Source organism: Lepisosteus oculatus, chromosome 10 (assembly GCF_040954835.1).
Source record: "Lepisosteus oculatus isolate fLepOcu1 chromosome 10, fLepOcu1.hap2, whole genome shotgun sequence".
NCBI classification, from domain to species: domain Eukaryota; kingdom Metazoa; phylum Chordata; class Actinopteri; order Semionotiformes; family Lepisosteidae; genus Lepisosteus; species Lepisosteus oculatus.
The window spans coordinates 38,377,512-38,397,656 of record NC_090705.1 but is presented as its reverse complement, the minus strand read 5'-3'; the positions used below and the strand labels follow the sequence as shown (position 1 = coordinate 38,397,656).

General features: G+C 36.7%; 1 protein-coding gene across 1 annotated transcript in view; it reads left to right on the top strand.

Annotated features, from left to right (window-relative positions):
• Positions 1 to 20,145, top strand: part of samd12 (sterile alpha motif domain containing 12) — a 117,442-nt gene that overhangs the window by 72,464 nt on the left and 24,833 nt on the right. The gene's annotated exons all lie outside the window — the stretch shown is intronic.

The window sequence follows — 20,145 nt, the reverse complement described above, 5'->3', positions numbered from 1 at the left end:
TGTAGGTTGATTAAAAATGGCATTTCCCAGGTGAGAGTAACTAAAGGAAAATGATTAACTCTTTAAAGTAAAGAAGGTCATTCTACTTTTCTTGGAATATTTCCTTAGGATTTTAGCTGTCCTTAGGACAAAAGTTGTCCTTGGGTTGTAATTAAGATTAATGCTTAAGTGCTTAAGGCATATTTATTTTATGACATGACTGTCTTCTATATTTCGGTATTAAAAATAGAAAAGAAAATGAATCGCATGTTGTAGAAAGAAAGTTAATTGAGGTTAGGTATGAGAGGCACAAGTGAGTGAAGGTAGACGACTGAAGGATAAGGAAGCCAATATGAAATGCTGTGAGAACTAGTCCATCACGTTTATAAAATCAGATTGACTCCTTGTTCCTTTTAACAAATCCCTAATGCTAAAATACTACATTTTGAACTAATAGATGCAGATCTAGTATACAGAGAGAAGATGGAAGCTGAAAAAAGCATCAAAGACTTCTCAAGTATGAAAATAAATATGGGGAAAGGTCTAGTAAAAGTAGTTTTCAGTATTCAGTATATTCAGTACATATTGGAAAGAAACAGCAAAAGCAACAGCAAGGAATACATTGCCGCACACAAAAAATACAGAGCTGAATATATATATAGCATAAGAATGGTCCACTTACAGTGTGAGAGCAACTCAATTTTAAATCCCATCATTCACCTGGTGAGTTTTCTTAGCTTTTTTTCTTAGCTTTAGTGTGCTGGTGATTTTATTTCCTTGGCCTTAATAAATTGTCCAAGGAAAACATCTCTCAAATGTAGCCTAGTTAGTTTCTTTAAAAATGGTCCACAGTTTCATCCTCACAGTCACGACACAGATGTCAAGAACAACAGTCCAGTACAGCACTTTTTGTGCAGCACAGAAGAATTATAGAGCTCCTTTTCTGGCAGATCTATTAAATATAACTGAGAAGTGTTCATTCTTCATCCTTCAGTATGTAACAATTGTTACTTCACATTAAGCAAAGAATGTGGCATTTTTCTCCAAAGGTCCTAATTCCATTCTGCAGCAGGGAGACACATTCTTATTACCCAAATAGAATGCCAATGCTATATAAGCTTTAAAGCCATAAGTCTCTGATGTATGAAAGGGTCATTATAATTTCTAAGCCAAAAGTACTGAAACACACCTTACTCATGTCTGCTGAAGAATTAGGCGAAAGCATCAAAAGGGCTTAAAGGATACTGGGATGACGGTATCAAAATCATTTAGCCTGATACCTAAAATATGTATTGGATCCCTGCAATGATTTATCTAGGGAGGTTTACATTAGGTTTTTAACACTCTTATTGTTATTTTGACATAGTTCTGCCAGTATTCCATCACTATACTTTACTGTACTCGACTACAACAATAACATGGCATGACTATTAAATCATGGTGTTCCCATGGTATAGTGTTATAAAACAGTGATGGTTCATTTAACCCATAAGAACCACACCAAATCTATGACAAAACAATGGCAAAAAAGATAACCTAGTGTTGTAAATTTGTAATTATAAACTTTCATATACGAAAACATCTCTGAATATCGTGGGGCTTACAATCTCAACATGGGATTTTTTTTCTCATGTGCTGTTATTTCTTCCAAAGGTCACGTTACTGCTCTGAGACATTGCCAAGCAGAATAGTGAAGTGCATTAAAATATGTTGGCTTGTCTCTGTATCTTTTCTCGTTACTCATTTATTACTCCGCATTGGGAAATGGGAAAAGGAATATCCTTGTTTTCTTTTAGATGACTGTGTTGAGTCTTTGTGACACCAGTGCCAGGTTTGATTAAGCTAGCAATCCCATCATGCTATGACTCTCTATTGATTCAGATGTGGTAAAAAATCCAAAGGGAGCCCTTACCTATAACTCTCTATGACCTACGTAATGGCAGATTTGCTCATAATGGAGAAGTCAGAACAATTCACCACACGCTCCATCTTACTTACCTTTCTATTAGAAACTGCTTTGCTGCCATTTCGGTTTTTAAGAGGTTTATTGTCACAGTGGTCTTCACACACCCTTAAGCGATGGTCTCTTAGCAAACATGGCTGCTGTCATCTGTGAAACTGTTAAGAGGGGTTTACGCTACTGTCTATTTTGATGTGATTTTTCTTTGCTGTATCTCAATGTCATTTATAATAATGCTAAATATTTCACATCTGTCTGAAGAATATCTTGGGCAGGTGCCAGCTTTTGAGGACCAGCTGTTACCTACTGTTTCTCTGTGATTTGTTGAGTGCTGCTTATGTGTGAAATATGAAGGCATTGGTACTGTTGTCTGAAAATCCCATATGATCCACAGAAAGTGAATGAAATCCTGTTCAGATATGACCACCAATAGTATCATCATCTAAGTGTCAGTCACCCAAGTTTTCCATATCAAATGGGTTATTTTATACTCTTTTTTTCCAAGTTGGCTGACATTAGCAGAATCTACCAATTCAATCATTCAATCATGTTGTGTAGTGGATCTTTGTAAGATATAGCAATAACTTTTGTTGTACTAACATGGACTGATTTTTTATTTAAAGTGCACTGGCCTTGCATTCATTGTCTGCTCTGGTTAACCTCAACCTTGTTTTTGTGATAATTAGTTGAAAACAAATGGATCAAATTGTAATTACATACTAATAGCTCATTAGTGTCTTTCTAACATGAGTCAATGGCCATCACATACTGCACAAAGGACTCAAAGTTTATATTGGTTCATTCAATAACAAGTAGTGTGAGTGAGGTCTGTATTTTTTTAGGTCAATATCGTCAAACATATCCTCTCACACAACCCCTGATGTGGTAGGGATGTATGCTTCTCATCTGGTGGAGAGAAAGCCATGATTGAAGAGATGGAAATATAGCCATCAGAAAAATGAGACAGCTCAAAAAAGTATGTCAATCAGTAGTGCTTGATTTGGCCCTTACATGTTAAATCAGCCTGTTAGAAGTCCGTGCTCAGATTTTGTTAGGGATTTTTAAGGGTTTCTTTTTTTACATTTAGTCCTTTCCAAAAAATAAAACTGTTTAAGTTAGTAATTGTCTTGGAAAGATATCTTCTAATGAAGTAAAAACCCATCCTTAGTTTACTGAACAAGAAGAAAAGGGATTCGTTTTGTAAGAGCGTCCACCCAGTTAGATTTCTCTGAATGTTCACCTTTAATTTTTAATTACACCATTTCTTTTTTATGTTTCTCAAGCATGCAGATTCCTTACATGTGTTTTGAATCCATTCAGTGTCTCTTTTTTCTGTGGGTTGCTAAGTAACATGCTGTGGAGCTAGCAGTCTTTAAAATGGGCATCAGCCATTTTCTGGTTCACTGTTCGTGGTTTTCAGCTGTGTTTAAATGACTAAGATGTATCTATTTTCCTCCTTGTTCTCTTATTATAATGTGTATTTGCAATGGAAAAATAATTTATAAGCTCTCTGGAAATGCACAGTAATATAAGGAAGTTAGCTTACATGTTGTAGTTAATTAATATAATTGATATAAGGCTTATATACTACTTTTTATAAAATGTGATTACTTTGAGAAGTAGTAAAATGAAATAATTGTTCATGTTTAAATATTTTGGTATCTGGCTTGGTAAGTAGGTTTGTCCCCAATTGCATGGTCCCAGTCCTAGGTTACAGAGTACCTTCCTATTTTCCCCTTCTTCTGGTTACTAGCATCTTTTGTATATGTGATTAACAGTGATATTGTTCTTAAATCATCCATGAACATTAGATTCCACAAAATACTTTGTCAGTTTCTTCAATTGTTTTGTACCTTCAGTCCAGATAGACTTTGTGGTTTGGGAGGACTCTGAATCCATTTTTAAGTAGCTCAGTACGATCCTCCCACCGTCTTATGAATTCCAAGCAGAAAAACAATCGTATGTTTTCTGTCCCAAGCATACAGAATTATCCTTTGGTTAATGTAGTTGCATTGATCTCTTTAGAGATGCATTTTAATATGATTCAGATAGACTCAAAAATGTGAAAATCAAATCAATATGAACTTGATACTTTGCTACATATATAGATTTGTTGATACCTTTTTTCATTCAGATAGAATTGTGTTCGATTTCTTCACTCCCACCACTGATCAGCAGAATCCTCTCTGATGAAATGCTTGACTGTAGTAAGTAGGTTTTGTGACTTTGATCTGAGCACATCTAATACACTGCAAACACCTAGTGTGGTACTGGAATCAAAGCTTGCAGAATAGAAATTTAACACTCTGAACTCATCTTCCTGGTTAGAGCTCCTTTGCGACTACCATGTTTGTCTCCAGCAAGAAGATGAACTGTGATACATTTGTCACAGTAGCCCAGCAACTCAACAGGTTGAGACAAGACTAAAACCCTAAAGAAAAATGATTTCTCTTTCCTTGGCAGCTCTTTTTCATGTCGTGCAGCACAGTGTACAATCCAGTATAGTTTTCCACATGGAGGAACAAAGTGACAAAAAAACAAACCAGTGAAAATAAGCAGCAATAAAAGGCAAGCAGACCTTCCACTGAAACACAGATAGAGACAGTAGCACGAAAAGCAGTTTTGGACTGATGCTGCCTGATGGTTTTAACTGTTTGACAAGTGGACCTCAAGTGCTGTTTTTGACCCCTTTGCCCTTAGTTTGAGACTATACTGCTGGCATTTATAACTGGTGTCTTAATGGTTAACCTATTTTGTCTCCATGCCTCTCCAAAAAAGTCAGAAACAACAATTTGACACACTGGGTCAGCTTGGCACCAATGCAAGATTGAAGCACCAGGTGTGATTAAATAAGATCCAACATTTCATTCAAACTTTAATTTTCCCATCACACTCCAGCAGCTGCTGAAGCACATTGCTCGCTCCCGAAAGACAGAAAGTGTATTACATTTATAGCATATACATACTGTAATGGAAAAATGCATTCTAGATGTCATTCTCTCCTGGCCTGCTGTGAATTGGTATAGGCCTCGTGTGTTTCAGGTTGTTCAGCTGCTGATGGGGGACTGTTACAAATCTATTTTATTTCTCTTGGGTAAGAGATTGATAATAGTGTTTTCTTTATGGAGACAGTTGGAATTTTAAAGGCTTAGGACCTTATGAGGTATTCTGTATTTACAGTGAGCTGACAGGAGGAAGTGAGAGGAAAGGACCGACCATGCACTAAAAAGTGGATGAATAACATCAGCTCTTTGAATAACTCTCTTTTTAATACAGTGATTCCAAATAAAGTCTAATAGTATTTCATAGAAAAAGGACCCTTGTCCTTTAGAAAACTATACTTTTCATTTTGACATATTTGAGATTTTTTTAATCTTTAAAAAAATCCAGATAAACATATACATGCCTTACAAACACTAAAAGTGTGCTCCCTTTGATGAGCACTGCAGACTGTGCTTGTACAAGGTGGTTTGTTTGACTTTGCAACATCCCTTCTGCTTGCTCCTTCTGAATCGACTGTTTTTATGAATAAATTTAGGGTATGTTTATTGCTGGAGTCACAGAAGTATTGAACCAGAACAGTCACCGAAGAAAATGACATTGTGGAGATGTGATCAAAAAGGCTAGCTGAATGATTTGGTGTGCTGCGTGGCATGCTGCTGTGCTAAAATTAAAGCAGTTCATTTCCACTGCATGTTATTGTTAAGTCCACTTATTTTGATTCAGTCTGACATTCCGGTGTTAGTTCTTCTGTCACTCTGCAGTGAGTTCAGTTGACACATTTTGTTCTTTCTGCTGTTTTATTTCCCACAAGAAGATAGACAACTTCTTGCTTCCTTGTAGTTTTTCAGCCCATTCTTGTATGACCTTGAAGACTTTCTTGTCACTTCTATTAGCATAATTTAATTATGCCTATATTCAATATAGGAAAAGGGAGAATTCAACAATTGGAAGGCATTCGACTCAAATCTAGACTAATTTCCAGTTAGTATGTCTTAGAATTAGTTATAGAGATCTGAATGCTTTTTATTAAAAGTCATTTTGAATCTACGTATTCGCTGACTCCCTTGAAATCTTCCCAGGTAATGGTCTGTAGTCAGTAACAATAGGGTTGTAGGAAGCAGATAAAAATTAATGGGGTACTTGCTCATACTTTTCAAGTGGTGTTACATTCATTGTCGCTGCCTGGGTGTGAATTAAAGTCATACTTTTCATTACACCAAGGATAGTGCATGAGCAAACACAGAAAAAAAAGTCTGCTAAGCTTCAGTGTTGTGCTCTAATGTTTAGAATTACCAGAACTACAAAATGATGATATATCAATTATCTGTATTATTAATATTTTGCATATTGAAAATTACCAATATACAAAAGTATATTGGGTTGAGTATGGAGCAAATAGGGGTGAACCTTTCTCTTAGTGGACTAAATGAGCTAATTTGTGGGGAGCATTGAAGTTGCATGATTGTGAGAGCACTGTGATCACTGCATGGCTTTTAGACAAGCCTTCAAAGTCCCTCAGCACCTACCACCCTGAAACTGGGCACCAAGAGTAATTAATTCTGCTTAAAAAATCCAGGGTGTATTTCTGTCAGGCTTCTCCACCTCGGAACAGAACTGACTACCTAGAGAATTCAGCACTGATGAAAGTTAAGGGTCTGACAATTGTGCACACAAAAGTCCTTTTTTCCATGTCAGAACTACCGTCTAGAATCCCTGCACTTGGGACCCGCACAGCTGTCAGAATCTGAATGACTTGTATACAGTCCTCCTTCGGGGAATAGTGAGAGTGGCTGGCAGATTGACAAAGAGCCACATTTTACTTGCAACATCTCGTCCTTTCTACCCACCTAGCCAGTATTGCAAAACGCTGCTTAACTGTTTGTGGTCTGATGTGTGCTTATGTAATATTAGTCATCTGAATGCAGATTTTTAAATGTGTGGCGTCTCAAAAACAAGATCTCTTAAAATCAAAAATGAGTTACCCTTGTGAATTTGATTAGAGAACTGGCTAGTGTAGTATCATCAGATTTATCACGAGCACAGGGAATCACGTCACCTGATTGTGATATTGCCTAGTAAAAGTCTGTAGATGGCTTGTTTGTGCAATTGTAGTAAAAAATACTGAGGGCTCCTGTCACAGTACAGGAGCGGTTGCAGGAACCTTTTGTCAAAAAAAGCCTGGATTGCTTCATCTGAGTGTCATCTTGGTCCTTGATAATACCAGGCCACACAATGCAAACTGCAGCCATGAGTTTTTACAGTATTCATCAACGACCTCAGGGACCTGACCTTAAGCACAGTGATTGCCATTTATTTGAAAACATAAAGAAGCACACGCACACAATTTGCAATGGACAGCAAGAGCAGTAAGCAGTTAAAGGGAAATCGCAGCCCCAGTTCCTCAGACCGCTTATTAAATCTCGGTAACAAAACACATTCATTGATGTTATAGAAAGAAATGACAGATTTTGACTTAAGTACAAAATCGTGAAATTTGGGAAAGTACAGTAAGTCACCATGTGGTCGTGAACTCACATTCGAGTGCCCACAAATTGTGATGTGATGCAGCCTTTCCTGCTCATAAGAGTCAGTGTGACGTACAACCGAATAAGTACGGGTTGTACAGCGGACATTTTACCGCCGAAATGTTCCAATGTGATCTACATGCAAAGATCAGTAAGTACTATTTGTCGCCAAAACTATCTCAAAATCGGTATATTTCTATTGGATTAACAGAGACGTATTCACAGGCCTGCTTGTTTACAATGTCATAGGGCCGCTTCACGTCACCAGACGTTTTGTCGCCTTATTCTGAATCACAGAACATGGCGCTGTGCATACCTGGAAATGTTTGTGTATTTTGTGATGTCAATTGGAGGTTTTAAAGTTACTTACATTTGACTTTTATTGTGGTTTGAAATGCACTCATCAATACTCATTATTTTTTAACCCCAAAATATAAAAATAGAGTTACAGTTCCCCTTTAAAACTTAAGGTGCCGAGGATTAGTACTATGCCAAATTCACTACAGGGTTGATAAGGTTGGGCACATGCCTAAACAGGTTAAGAGGCCATGTGAAAAACTGCTGTATACTTTGACTGCTGTGTAGCAACTCCTATGCAAATGTTGGCACAGTTTGCTACAATTTGTTTCCCACCCTTTCATACAGTATGTTCAAAACCTTTGCTTTGAAGTAAGAGTCACCTTGGACTGAAAAAACACCAATCATTTGGCTGATAATAATAACATTACAAGTGTAATGTTATTATTAGGTTTATTCCGTGCTGAAAAGAGAAGAAAGAAAACACAACAAGCCTTCTTCAGGTGTGAGGACCTCACTTAAACACACCTTAAACACACCTCACACCTGAAGAAGGCTCCACGGCCGAAACATTGTGTTTTCTTTCTTCTCTTGTCAGCATGGAATAAACCTATTACTTGTTCCTTTGCAGCCTACGCATGCTGACGCAGCTATCCACCTGAAATAATAAAATTAGTCATTCTAAACCTTTCAACCACTGTAGATGTACAAAGCATTTTTTCAGGCTGCCTGTGGTACGAGTGTGTTTACTCATGTAATGTGTGTAATTTATTTAACCATAGTTTCCCTTAGTTTGTGTCCTTTACTGCCATTCTTTAATGTGAATGATTCTTTCATATACAGGCAGAGATCTGGGTGGATGTGGTTATTGTTGTATTATACTCTTTATACTGTAGATGATATATTATGTGTTCGGAAAGACACAGTGATGTGGTGGTTACTATTGCAGCCTGGATTCAGTTCCGGACCTGGGGTACTCTCTGCGTAGAGTTGGTATGTTCTTCCCATGTTCATGTTTGTTTCTGTTGGGGTCTCCAGTTTCCTTCCGTAGTCCAAAGCCTTGCTGGTAGGTTAATTGGGTTCGGTAAAATTGGCCCTGGTGTGAGAGATTGTGTGTAACCTGCAATGGACTGGCATCCTGTCCAGGCTGTATCCCGCCTTGTGCCCAATGCTAGCCAGGATAGGATAATATTTTATTGAATTACTGCCACTAAAATTGTACTGTATCGGAAATGTTTTTCTTTAAAAAAAGGAGGTCAAGAGATGCTAAATTTGAGAAATGTGTTGAAAAATATTGAACAGAGAGTGCTAAATCCGAATTTTTTTTCCATGTCCTGTGGTTTCAGTGCTGCGTGCAGAGTTTTACAAATATTGTCAGCAACCTCCTAATCTCACTGAGACAGATTGACCCAAATTTCTTCTCTTCTCATTAATCTACTGGACGTTTCTGCACTGTTGAATGGTGTGCCCTCTCTTTTTGATCTAGATGTAGTCCATTCCCTTTGGATTTGCAATTAGAATGTGTAACTGGATAGAGAAATTCTACAATTAAAAATATATTGATGCATGGCACTTGTTCAAAACCATTTTTACAGAGTATTCATAGAACAAAAGCAGTTCACTTATCACTAAGAGTTTGAGAGTGTTTGTAATATTTGCCAGTCTTCTGGGTACAAGTGAAAACAGGGAGATTTCAATTAAAATACAGCTGCCAATTTAATCCACTTCAATTCTCTTCCAATGCTCGGTTTCGAAAAAGGAAAGTGAAATTTACAGACTTCAGAGAGATTTTGATCAAAGAAAATGTATGTTAATTTCGTCAGTACGGCTGTCCTTTCCTGGCAGTCTACATCATGTGTAGAAAACTTTGACTAATGCATCTGAGCAAATGTGATATTTTATGGTCACTATGAAGTTATGTATATTTCCTTTAATTGTCTAACCATAACAAATGTGTTAGATTGGAGTGTGCCTATGCAAATTGTTATGATGGGGGCATTCCGAGAGTTTTCAGGTTTTGCCAGCAGGAGGAGTTGGTAGTATAAAGTGACATCTGACCTTCAGTTCTTTTAGCGTATCTGAGTCTTACAGAGCTGGCAGATACAGTATGTCAGTTTGTCTCTAAAAGATTCCTATGTAAGTTGAGTTTCTTTCCAAGATCACATGGGAGAGCGAAGCTGGATTTTTCTCAGTATGTTTCAAAGAATGTATTAGAATGGTTGATGATATCTGAGTAAACTCTTTCTTCTTTCTTCCTTTTTACGTTGGTTTCGTTGCATGTCCTCCTCAAAGAACACAATGGCTAGGCTATGTCCGCGAAAGGTGGACAGGTTTGTAAAATCCGTCTATCCACCCATTTTCGAAACACTTTCTTCAATACAGGGTCATGGGGGAGCCTGAGCCTATCCCGGCAAGCAACAAGATCAAGGCAGGATACAACCTGGATGGATTTACGAGTATTACAGGGTAGACACAGACACGTGCACACTCATCATTCTTCCCAGAAACCAATTAACCCACAAGTCTATCTTTGGATAAACTAGTGGGTTAATTGTGGAAGGAAACCAAAGAACTTGGAGGAAATCAAAGTGAACATTGGTGAGAAAATACAAACTCGCTGGACATAGCACCCCAGAAACTGTACCTAAGGCCTAAATGAACTCTGAAGCAGATATATAAAATGACAATGTTAAATCCCCTAACAGTAGTGCTTTGGATTATTGATACTGTCACTTAATACAGTACCTCTAGCAATAGGGAAGGATATATTTATACCCAGACTCTTTTAATGAGCCAAACCTTACTGAAGTGTCTATATACTACGTATATTACGTACTGTACCTATGCTACAGTTTAAAAGATAGTCTTCCTGCTCTTAGGACGATTAAAAATAAGGTGCTGGACCTTGAAAGCTTTTGTAACTGTTATTGAATACATCTCGTGAAAGAACATGCTTTTTTCTTTTTAATTTCATGTTAGCACAAGCAGTTATTTCAGTGGAAATTAAATGCCTGAAGAAAACCTCATCTCATTAAAATCAAGCCAAAATGTGTTTTTCTCATTTATAATGCAGTGATTTTAAATGATCTGATCTTAAAGCAGTTTTAGCTATGTCTCCATGAAGCCCTTATTAGGGCGTAATTATGTTATGTATTGTAATTGTGATTTTTTGGAAATCATTCAGCAGCTGTTTTTTTTTTGGTGCCATATGACTTGACTTATTTTCATACAGTCTATGAAATTGTAGTTCTCAGTGTTTAATTAATAACATTTGTAGTGATATAGTACAACTATAATAATATTACGTCTTTTCTAAATAATGGCAGTACAGTGACTTGACAATGCTGGTAATATTAAGTACTGAACTTAATATTGTACTTGTGTGGAGTTTGCATGCTCCTGCTACATTCCAAAGACATGCTGGCTAGGTTAATTGGTGTCTCTAAAATAAATTGTATTCCCTCTGATGGAATGTTGTATAATACACAATGAGCCATTGAGCTTTTAGGGTAATATCTATGTTGCCATGACCCTCATGAGGGCTGCTTATATAGTACTAGAAGTGGTAGCCTAGTATACCCATGTAGTTCCCATTCCTTTATGAGATGGAACAGTATGTGATGGAGCTGTTTCTTAGTGCTTTGGCTCAGTTTCATATTCTGCGGTTGCATAGGATCTTTCTAGATCTAAATTTATTCCCAATTCAATTCACCTGTCAGATTTTAATTTGTGGTGCACAAGCACAGTACAGCTTAATTAGATATAAAACAGAAGGAAAAAAAATAGATTTGCCATATATACCTGTATAAACATTTGCCTGGGTAAAATTACATTAACAGTAGGATAAACCCTGAGACAAAAATGATTATGTACAAAAAGTTAATGTTTTCATATGGAGAATCAAAACTTGGATGGAACTTGGATTGACTTTCATAGTTGTTGTTTTTTTTTTACTGGTAACCTTGAAAATGAGTATGTATGCATAACTCTGGAATGCAATTGATTTTTAAAGTCATTTATTTTTTTTATTTTTAATGGTCCTGCCAAACTAAATACAATAAATCCATCTCTGTCATGCATAAATTAGGATCATCCATCTAAAATGATGAAAACCATCTCATTATAGGAACTGTTTTTTTGTGATTGCTCATAATTTGGAAATATAAAATGTGAAGGGATATATTGAAGATATTGAAGTGACTCCAGTGTTTGGTATAAATGACAGGACAGTGACTTTCTTTCAGGTCAGCTCAAAAAAGCTAAAAAAAGTATTGACTGAAGAAAAATATGAGTAGCTTTACTTTTAGAAGAACCATGTCCTTGTCATTTGCATGTTCTGTTGAGTAATGGGAAGAGCTGGCTCTCAGCTTTGTAGTCAGTGTTTTGCCCAGAGATGAACCTCCATTTCATAGCTAAACATATTTTATATTTTTGATAAAACATTATAATTATTATTATATCTTTACTGAAAAAATGGTCACCTGGAATTGTGTAAATTTTCATGTGTCAGGATGTAGTCTATAAACAAAAATGAATATGAGAAATATGTGGTATATGTCCTGGGTATATGTTAGCAAGAAAAGCAAATACCCTCATAAGGGTTTATGAAGAAGAGGTGATTTGTATTACTTTATGAAATAGAGAAAAAAATTTGTCACAAATTCTCTTCAGTACAAACAACATTTTACAAACGTGTTTCAGAACCAATTTGAATGCTTCATACTCTTTTAGCTAGTGAAGAGTATAGAGTTTGCAGTTAAGCTTTTGACAAATAAAATACCTGTGTAATTTCTCAAGTATAGGCTTTGTGTGTAATTTGTTTTTCTGTAAAAGGCTTTGCTGAGCATGGAAATAATCTCCTTCACATTGTAGCTACAATCAGATTGTCTGATTATTTAAGATTCTTTTCTTCTAATCTGTTTTCTATAAACACTAATAGGTAGTCATGTTCTAATAAGGTGTACAGGTCTTGAGTGCCACTTGAGCATGAATCCGAACATTTTGTTTCTCAAACTAAATCTCGACAAAGGATATACTTAAAATGACTTATCTTTTCTTGTAAAGTTGAAGTGTACCTTCTTTTTGATTTGAAATCTTGCCAGGTTTTTTTCTTAAAGCCCCCTAACATCCTCAGCCCATAATTTGTAAGTGTTAAATGTTAATGAGCCTCACTTCATCCTTCATACCGTTATGAAGTTTTGAAGGTCATATATTTGTTGCATAGTCAGGCTGTGTGCGTCCTTTGGTTTAAGTCCACTGCAGTGAGGTCTGCCATTGCTGGTTTACAGCTAGCCAGTGAGAGGGAATGACAAGCAAACCCATCTGGCCCAAAGAAATCAGGTTTATTGACTTTGCCAGAGCAGTTTGAACTGAACAGTTTGATCAGGTATCCCCATAGTGTAACAGGTTCAGTTATTTTAGCCTGTCAATGTAGGCCATTGCTTTAAGCCCATGAATGTTTCTGTTTGCTATTCTCTGGACAGAGTTCTGAACTGCAGTATATTTTTACAGTTTTTTTATATTGTGGTAACCAAAACTGGACATAATGTTCTGGATGATGCCGTATTGACTCATTGACATCATTGCAAGCCTGCGGACAACCACAAGACATAGGCATTACTGTTTGCTGAAAAACAGAGAGGATAATATCTGACTAATGGGCTATGTGGTCTATGAAAGAAACTACAGGATACTGAATAAGCCGATCAGAAACCCAAATCATTGTGTTCTTAGACAAATACCATATAGTTTTTGTTTGTTTCTGCATCACTGCCTATATCATTGACTGACTTTGGCACTATACATTTTAGTTTATTTAGAGCTATAGCACCTGATACTCTATGCATTATTGCAATGTACTTGTTTCTTTTTTTTAGAAAAAAGGTCAACAAAATTGATGTTTTTTCATAAACCTTAATCTTTCTTGCTTTTGCTGTTCTGATTTAATCTTTTTAGATGTTGAATGCCTTTTCCTAAATGAGCCCCACCATAAAGCTTATTTTGTATTCACCACAAATTTGTATGTACAGTTTATACAGTATGTGATATCTTTAAACTTGGCCTATGCAGTAAAAAGTCACTCAGGGTTGTAGGAGTTGTAGTAGAGAAAATAACGATTGAGGTCATTTGTGGTATTGAGAATCTTAGGCCAACGCTGATCTCACTGTTGTAAAATACAGCAGGATTGTTCCAGTTGTTCCATTGTGAGAAATCTGGCCAGCAAAAATTGTTTGAAGGGAAAATCAGCACAGCTTTCTGTAGTATTGGAACCTAAGACAGTGCCAAATTCCAGGTTACAGAGAAATAATGAGAGAAAAAAAGAAGTTTATTATTTGAAAAGTGCACTATGGCAAGTGATTTCAGGTTCATGCATTTCAAGATTGCATAGCTGTGTTTGTTATTATACTTGTTTAGCAGCCATTTGTTTTGTTTTGTTTATTTGTTTTTTTTTCAGTGATACAACTACAAAAGTTTCAATGCAGACCTATCTTTAAACATCATGGCACCTCTTTATGTGAATGGTGTTGTCATAAGGAATGTAGGTAGTTTTGCAGGATTTTTTAATTGATTTGAGTGAAATGTGCAAAATTTACAGTATGCTGGTGATGCTGTGTTCATGTAGTCCGTTTTCATTTTTTATATTCAGGATTTTCAGCTTTGGTTCCACAGTGCATTGTAGGCCTAAATGCCAGACATACACATGTAGAATGGGCTGTTGGTGAACATGCATGTGATATTTTCCTGATTCACGTTATTCAAACATATAATGAAATATCTAGTTTTACATTTTTATACAAAACCATTAAGACTGTTACAACCCAGAATTTGGCAACCATTACAAACATTGAAACGAAAGTGGTAAGCCACCGACATCTCCAATATAAACTAAAACATTTGCATGTTGCAGAAGATTAGATAAAATCTCCAGGTAGCAACCAATTGGCAGTAAGCCACATCGGAAATCAGTCGACAGTGTGAGCACATTACTGTCTTCATATCATGCTCTGCTACTGATAGGTCTTAATCATTACATAAAAGGTCATTTAAATCACTCCACTATTCACAACACAGATTTGTCCTGTTTAATGTTTACATCCAGCTAAATTAGCATAGTTCCTGTTTGTTTTGAAGAGTAGCCATCAGTCAATGGGTTATTGCCGAAGACCAATCTTTTAGCCTACCATTTCCAATAGGTCTGTCATGAGAGTAACATCCTATCTCTATTCCATCTCTTAAGGGGACATAAAGTTGGCAAGCCTCCTAAAATCTTTCATTTCTTCACACAGTTAAGTGACTATCTCTAATCAATTGAGTATGTGTGTCCACCAGGAATCTGGCCCTTGCCTCTTCCCCAGATTGATTCACTGTGTGTCTTTGTCTTAATTGAAGACTAAAGAAAAATGAGCCAAAAGCTCTTTTCGAGAGTTTTCTCCCATTATTTTTTTCTTTATGATAGTGTCGAGCTATGTTTTTTATATCCCATACCCCATCCCTTTTTACATTATTCCTACAAGCATTTGAAAGGGGTCTTCCTCCCATGTTCACTTTTTTGTTTCACTACAGCAGATTAAAAGACCTTCATCTTCTGGAAATTCATTTAGTAGGCGATCACGTTTCCTTACTTCTATTGGTCTTCTTCCTATTTTTTATTAATGGTTCTGTTACCGTTCCCCAGTTTATTAAAAAAAATGATTTCTGTTCTGTGATGGTTTAGGGGTGGACCTGGTTATATTCGAATTTAGCTGTTCGTGATGGTTCTCTGCGCCAAAACCTTGCAAATGTTTTGATGCTTTTGTACTGTAACTGCAAAACATTAAACGTCCATTTTAAATTCCCAAGGTTGTTTGTAGGATCTAGAGTGACTTTACTCTCTTTCACATGAAAAAGCTTTTAGAGTTCATGGCATTCTGTCCTTCACCAATCACTTTGGATGAGTACCAGCAACTGAACACATTGTGCCCTCTGCAGTGCTTGAAACTCTTACACTAACCAGATTTAGGCAATATGCCATACTAACCAGCTGTTTGTCTATTATTGCTCTAGGATCATGGGCCAGGCTCAGTGAAAATAACACTTCTTGTTATTTTTGATGTTGATAGAATTTTATGGCTTATAAGAATACAGGGATGGTGAAGATTGAAACATTCCACTCAAAACATGGCCACACCATCTCCATGCAACATCAGTGCTGGGTTACTCTGCACACTTTTTTGAGGATCCACTGCCTGGTCCTTGACTCACTCAGTACAGTATCCGTCTCTGTTGTAGAAACTGAGAAATGTCCCAGCTGTAATGTATTTTGGGTTCTGGTCACACTGGCCAAGATGTTCCGGTAGGTCGACCGTGCAATAAAATTGGTGTGTTATTACATCATGTGGTTGCTCGTCTTTGAAGAGAGACACTAGTTTCCTGGAAAGAAAGTAGTAGCCACCAAATTCCTCATGTCACTTGGCACCCCTATATAACACATACCATTGAAAGGGGACATGTGGGTGACATCAACCTTATATCCTCACAGAAAAAGGTGAAGAGAGAGAGTGGTGCACTCCTGACTTGTGTGTAGCCTGAGTTAGTACAGTAAAAATGCTTAAAACACTGCATTGGGGTCAGCAGTATCCTCAATTGGTTTGATGGATACTCTTTTTTTAGGGACAGAATTTTCCTGAAGTAGAAACAATTCATGACACTTAATAAATTAAGGAATACATTTATTAGAAATGAAGGCTTCCGATACATCTGTACCTATGGTTCTATTTTTTCATTCTTTTTTATTGTTAATCTTTAATTTTCCAGATGTTTTCATTACGGCTTTATTAAACACAGGAATGACAGTGACGTCATTTTGCAGATTTAATATCTCAGTATGGAGAGATTTCACAAGCTGTATTTTCAAATGTAATTTTTTTTAACTATAACCCAGGCCTTTACTCAACTTCAACTAGTTAGTATGTGTGACATTGGTCGGTAATAGCCTGTGACCTTCTGAAAAACTGCAGTTACTTCTTCCCAGTAGTAACTCTATTAATCATGGCAATAAAGCAGTGAACACACATCACTTACAGTTATCAATCATTCTGGTACAGCTACAGCATTTCTGCAGCACCAGCAGAAGGAAAGAGTTTTCCCAAATTAAAAACCACATGAACACAATGAAAAAAGGAGAGAAAAGAGCACATTTAAAATCCAATTTAGGTGAGCATGTAGACTAGTCCCAGGTGTTAGCCACTAAGGTTGCTGGAGCTTTGAATTTAAATTTCTTTTTCTGAAAACAACTTTAGTTACTGGATGCCTCACCAATTTCAGGTGCTATTAATGGACTGTATTTCACTAACAGCTGCTGTTCCAATCTGTGGCAGAGTTGGCTTGTTGAATCCTTTGGTTGCTACTATTGCAGCCATTCCCCTTCATTCATCACACTGAGGGTTAGCTGGCATTGAAGGATAGGCAAGGGGACATCTGGCAAATATTCTCTGCTCATTTAAAAGAAAAGAATGTGAAGTGTAGAGTGTCTAGATATGCAAAATCCCGTAGAAGCTAGAAACAAGTGTAACAAAACTTAAAATTATTTTTTTTTCCCAGTTTGCCGTTGTGGAGCAACCAGAAATCTTCAGCAACCAGAAATCCATTTGTATAACATCCAAAGAAAATCCAACTTCTCTTCTTAAAATAAATGTGCTTTTTTATTATGTTTGTTTAACAAGGTTTTTCATAGTTTCAGCTATTTACTGCATTCCTGCATACTGTATTTACTATACATGCTTGATTTCTGAACTGTCCTTTCATCGTAACTTTCAATTTTAATGCTATGATAAAATTACCTATTATTTTTTATTGCTGTGTTAACATTGGCCTGACAGTGTTTTATTAGGGGTTTAAATCTACAAGAGTTCCTGTTGGACTTGTTCCAGAAGTTATCCTTCTCTTAACGCTTTGAACATTTCCAGTTGCAAGCAGTCAAAATAGTTATTACTACAGTACAGTATGTGAATCTTCTGTACTGAAATACAATTTGTATGAGGCAGTGAAAGATGGCGTTATTTGAAAGATAGCTATAAGCTACCTGTAGGAGAAAAGTAGGTTAAAATAAGATGTACCAGGTCTAATTAGATAATTGGCATTCAGAGGGAGCGGCATGAGGAAAAGAACAAATAGGGTTGGTTATGTGTGTAATTGGTCACTCCACTGGATTTGTGAGATGGTGTATATGAACAGCTTGGAGGAAAAGGGAAAAGTAAAAATGGAAGGAGATTTAGAACTCTGAAGTGAGTGTAGTGAGACTAGCTAGCATGGGTGAAGATCTTGTGTTCTTCTGTGCTGTAATACCAGAGAACATGTGTGGTCTCTGTGAAATAGAGAGTGTGATAGATGTGAGAAATCATCAAAGCAGCTGCTGCTGTGTCAGGGGCACAAATGGTTTTTAATAAAATCAGAGATACCTGTCCCTGGCCAAACAGGATCAGCTGATCTACATAAAAGTGGACTGAATGTATTTCTTGAATGTCTTGAATTTGGACAACAACTAGATAAGTTTTAACAGTGAGAAGGAAGGATTGGCAAGGATTATGATTAGGGAAAGATGATTTGTGAAAAGAATGCGGAATACTCCATTGTCTAGTGTAGAAGACTCCAGTGTTTCACTATGGAAGGTGAGTGCTTATTAAACTGAAGATAGGGAAAGTTGGTTGTGAATGGTTAAACTGAGTTAAATGCAAGTGGCAAGTTAGTGATTATTGTAAATGGAGAAAATTTGAGTAATTGGAATGAATCTGCTCATTACAATGTACTTGAAAATGAAAGGTAATTGAAGAGTTAAGCTGAAGAGCAAAAGACAAATATATTTCAATGTTCCTGGCCTATTCATTGGACACAGAGCCAATGCTGATATGATTTATGTGGTTGTTTCCAGATTGACAGCTTTGTGGGACTAATTTAGGACTGAGAGGAGCTGCTGAGGTGCTGAAGTTCAGTTAGTAAAACCCGCAGGGTTCTGATTGGGTCTGACTGGTTTATTTTGCTTAATGAATCTGCTGAAAAGGCTGTCATCTCCATGATTAATACAGCTCCCAAATTTGGGGAGCAGTAAAAGAAAGACTAATGGCTTCTGTCGTTCCTGCCGTATCTCCACCTGCTGGATAAGAAACAAAAGGCCTTATTTGAATGTGTTTTCCCCCTAATGGATTTATTGCTGCTTGAATCAGCACTTAAAAATGCCCCTACCTTTTCTTTTGGGTATTCAGAGTGAGGGCCCCTGACCTGTTAGGAGTCATCTGTTATGTTAACACCCTGGAGATGGAAGCCTGCCACCGATCTCTCTGAGAAATGTGGGCTCATCAAAAACATGCTCATTATTAATTCAATAAAGCGAGCACTAAATGACTTCTCCTTGAAGGATATGTAGTCAGGGTGTTAAAATATTTGAATGTACTGTAAGAGCAGAAGAAAGGTTACAAATGAATAACTGATACAAGGATCTCATCCCACCATTTCTTCAAAGAAGCCAAGGTATCTACTTCCACGTGTCTTGGTAGTTTGTTCCATAATCCCACTTTCTGTAAAAAACTGCCTCATGTTTTCAATTTTAAACGTGCTTCCATGCAGTTTCCATTTATGTCCTTTGGCTCATATTTTACAGTTCTGAAGATGTCCATTGGGTTGACATTGTCAATACATTTGTGGATTGTGACTAGAGTACTTGAATTGAGGCTCCTGATAGTATTCTCTGTTTTCCTAAAATATTCTTTTGGCCTGTCAGAGTTGTACAGTCATGTCAAATGGGAATATACCTGCTTGCTCTTCTTTGGACTGAAACTTGACCATGTTATAGACAGTATTCAAAATAAGGTCTTACAAGTAAATTGTACAATTTGTGTAAAACATCCCTTGATTTAAATTCTGTAATTTTAGCTATAAACCCTTCACTATTGAAATTGCTTTCCCACATTGCTATGCTAGAGCCAAAATTGTTTAGATTGAATGTCCAGAATTGTTTAGAAAATTTAAATTATGTGCAACATAAATATCCATCTTCTTAATTAGTGATTCTTGAAACTTGTTATTTCCCATTATATATATCATAATTATGTATATCCAAGTATACTTCATAGTTTTGCTACCTATATGTAAAACTCTGCACAGTTCTATATTCATGTGTTTGCCCAATCTTGAATTCTGTCTCAATATTGTTTTCCTTTAATTTCCTTTGCAGCTTCTCCAGCATTTGCTAACCCTTATGTTTTGGTATCACCTGCAAACCCCATTAGTTGCCTAATTATAATCTAGATCATTGATATAAATTAGGAAGAACAGTCACCCAACTACAGATACTGTGGGACTCTAATTACATCACCCTAACTGGAGTATTAACCCCTTCTCTGTGTTCTC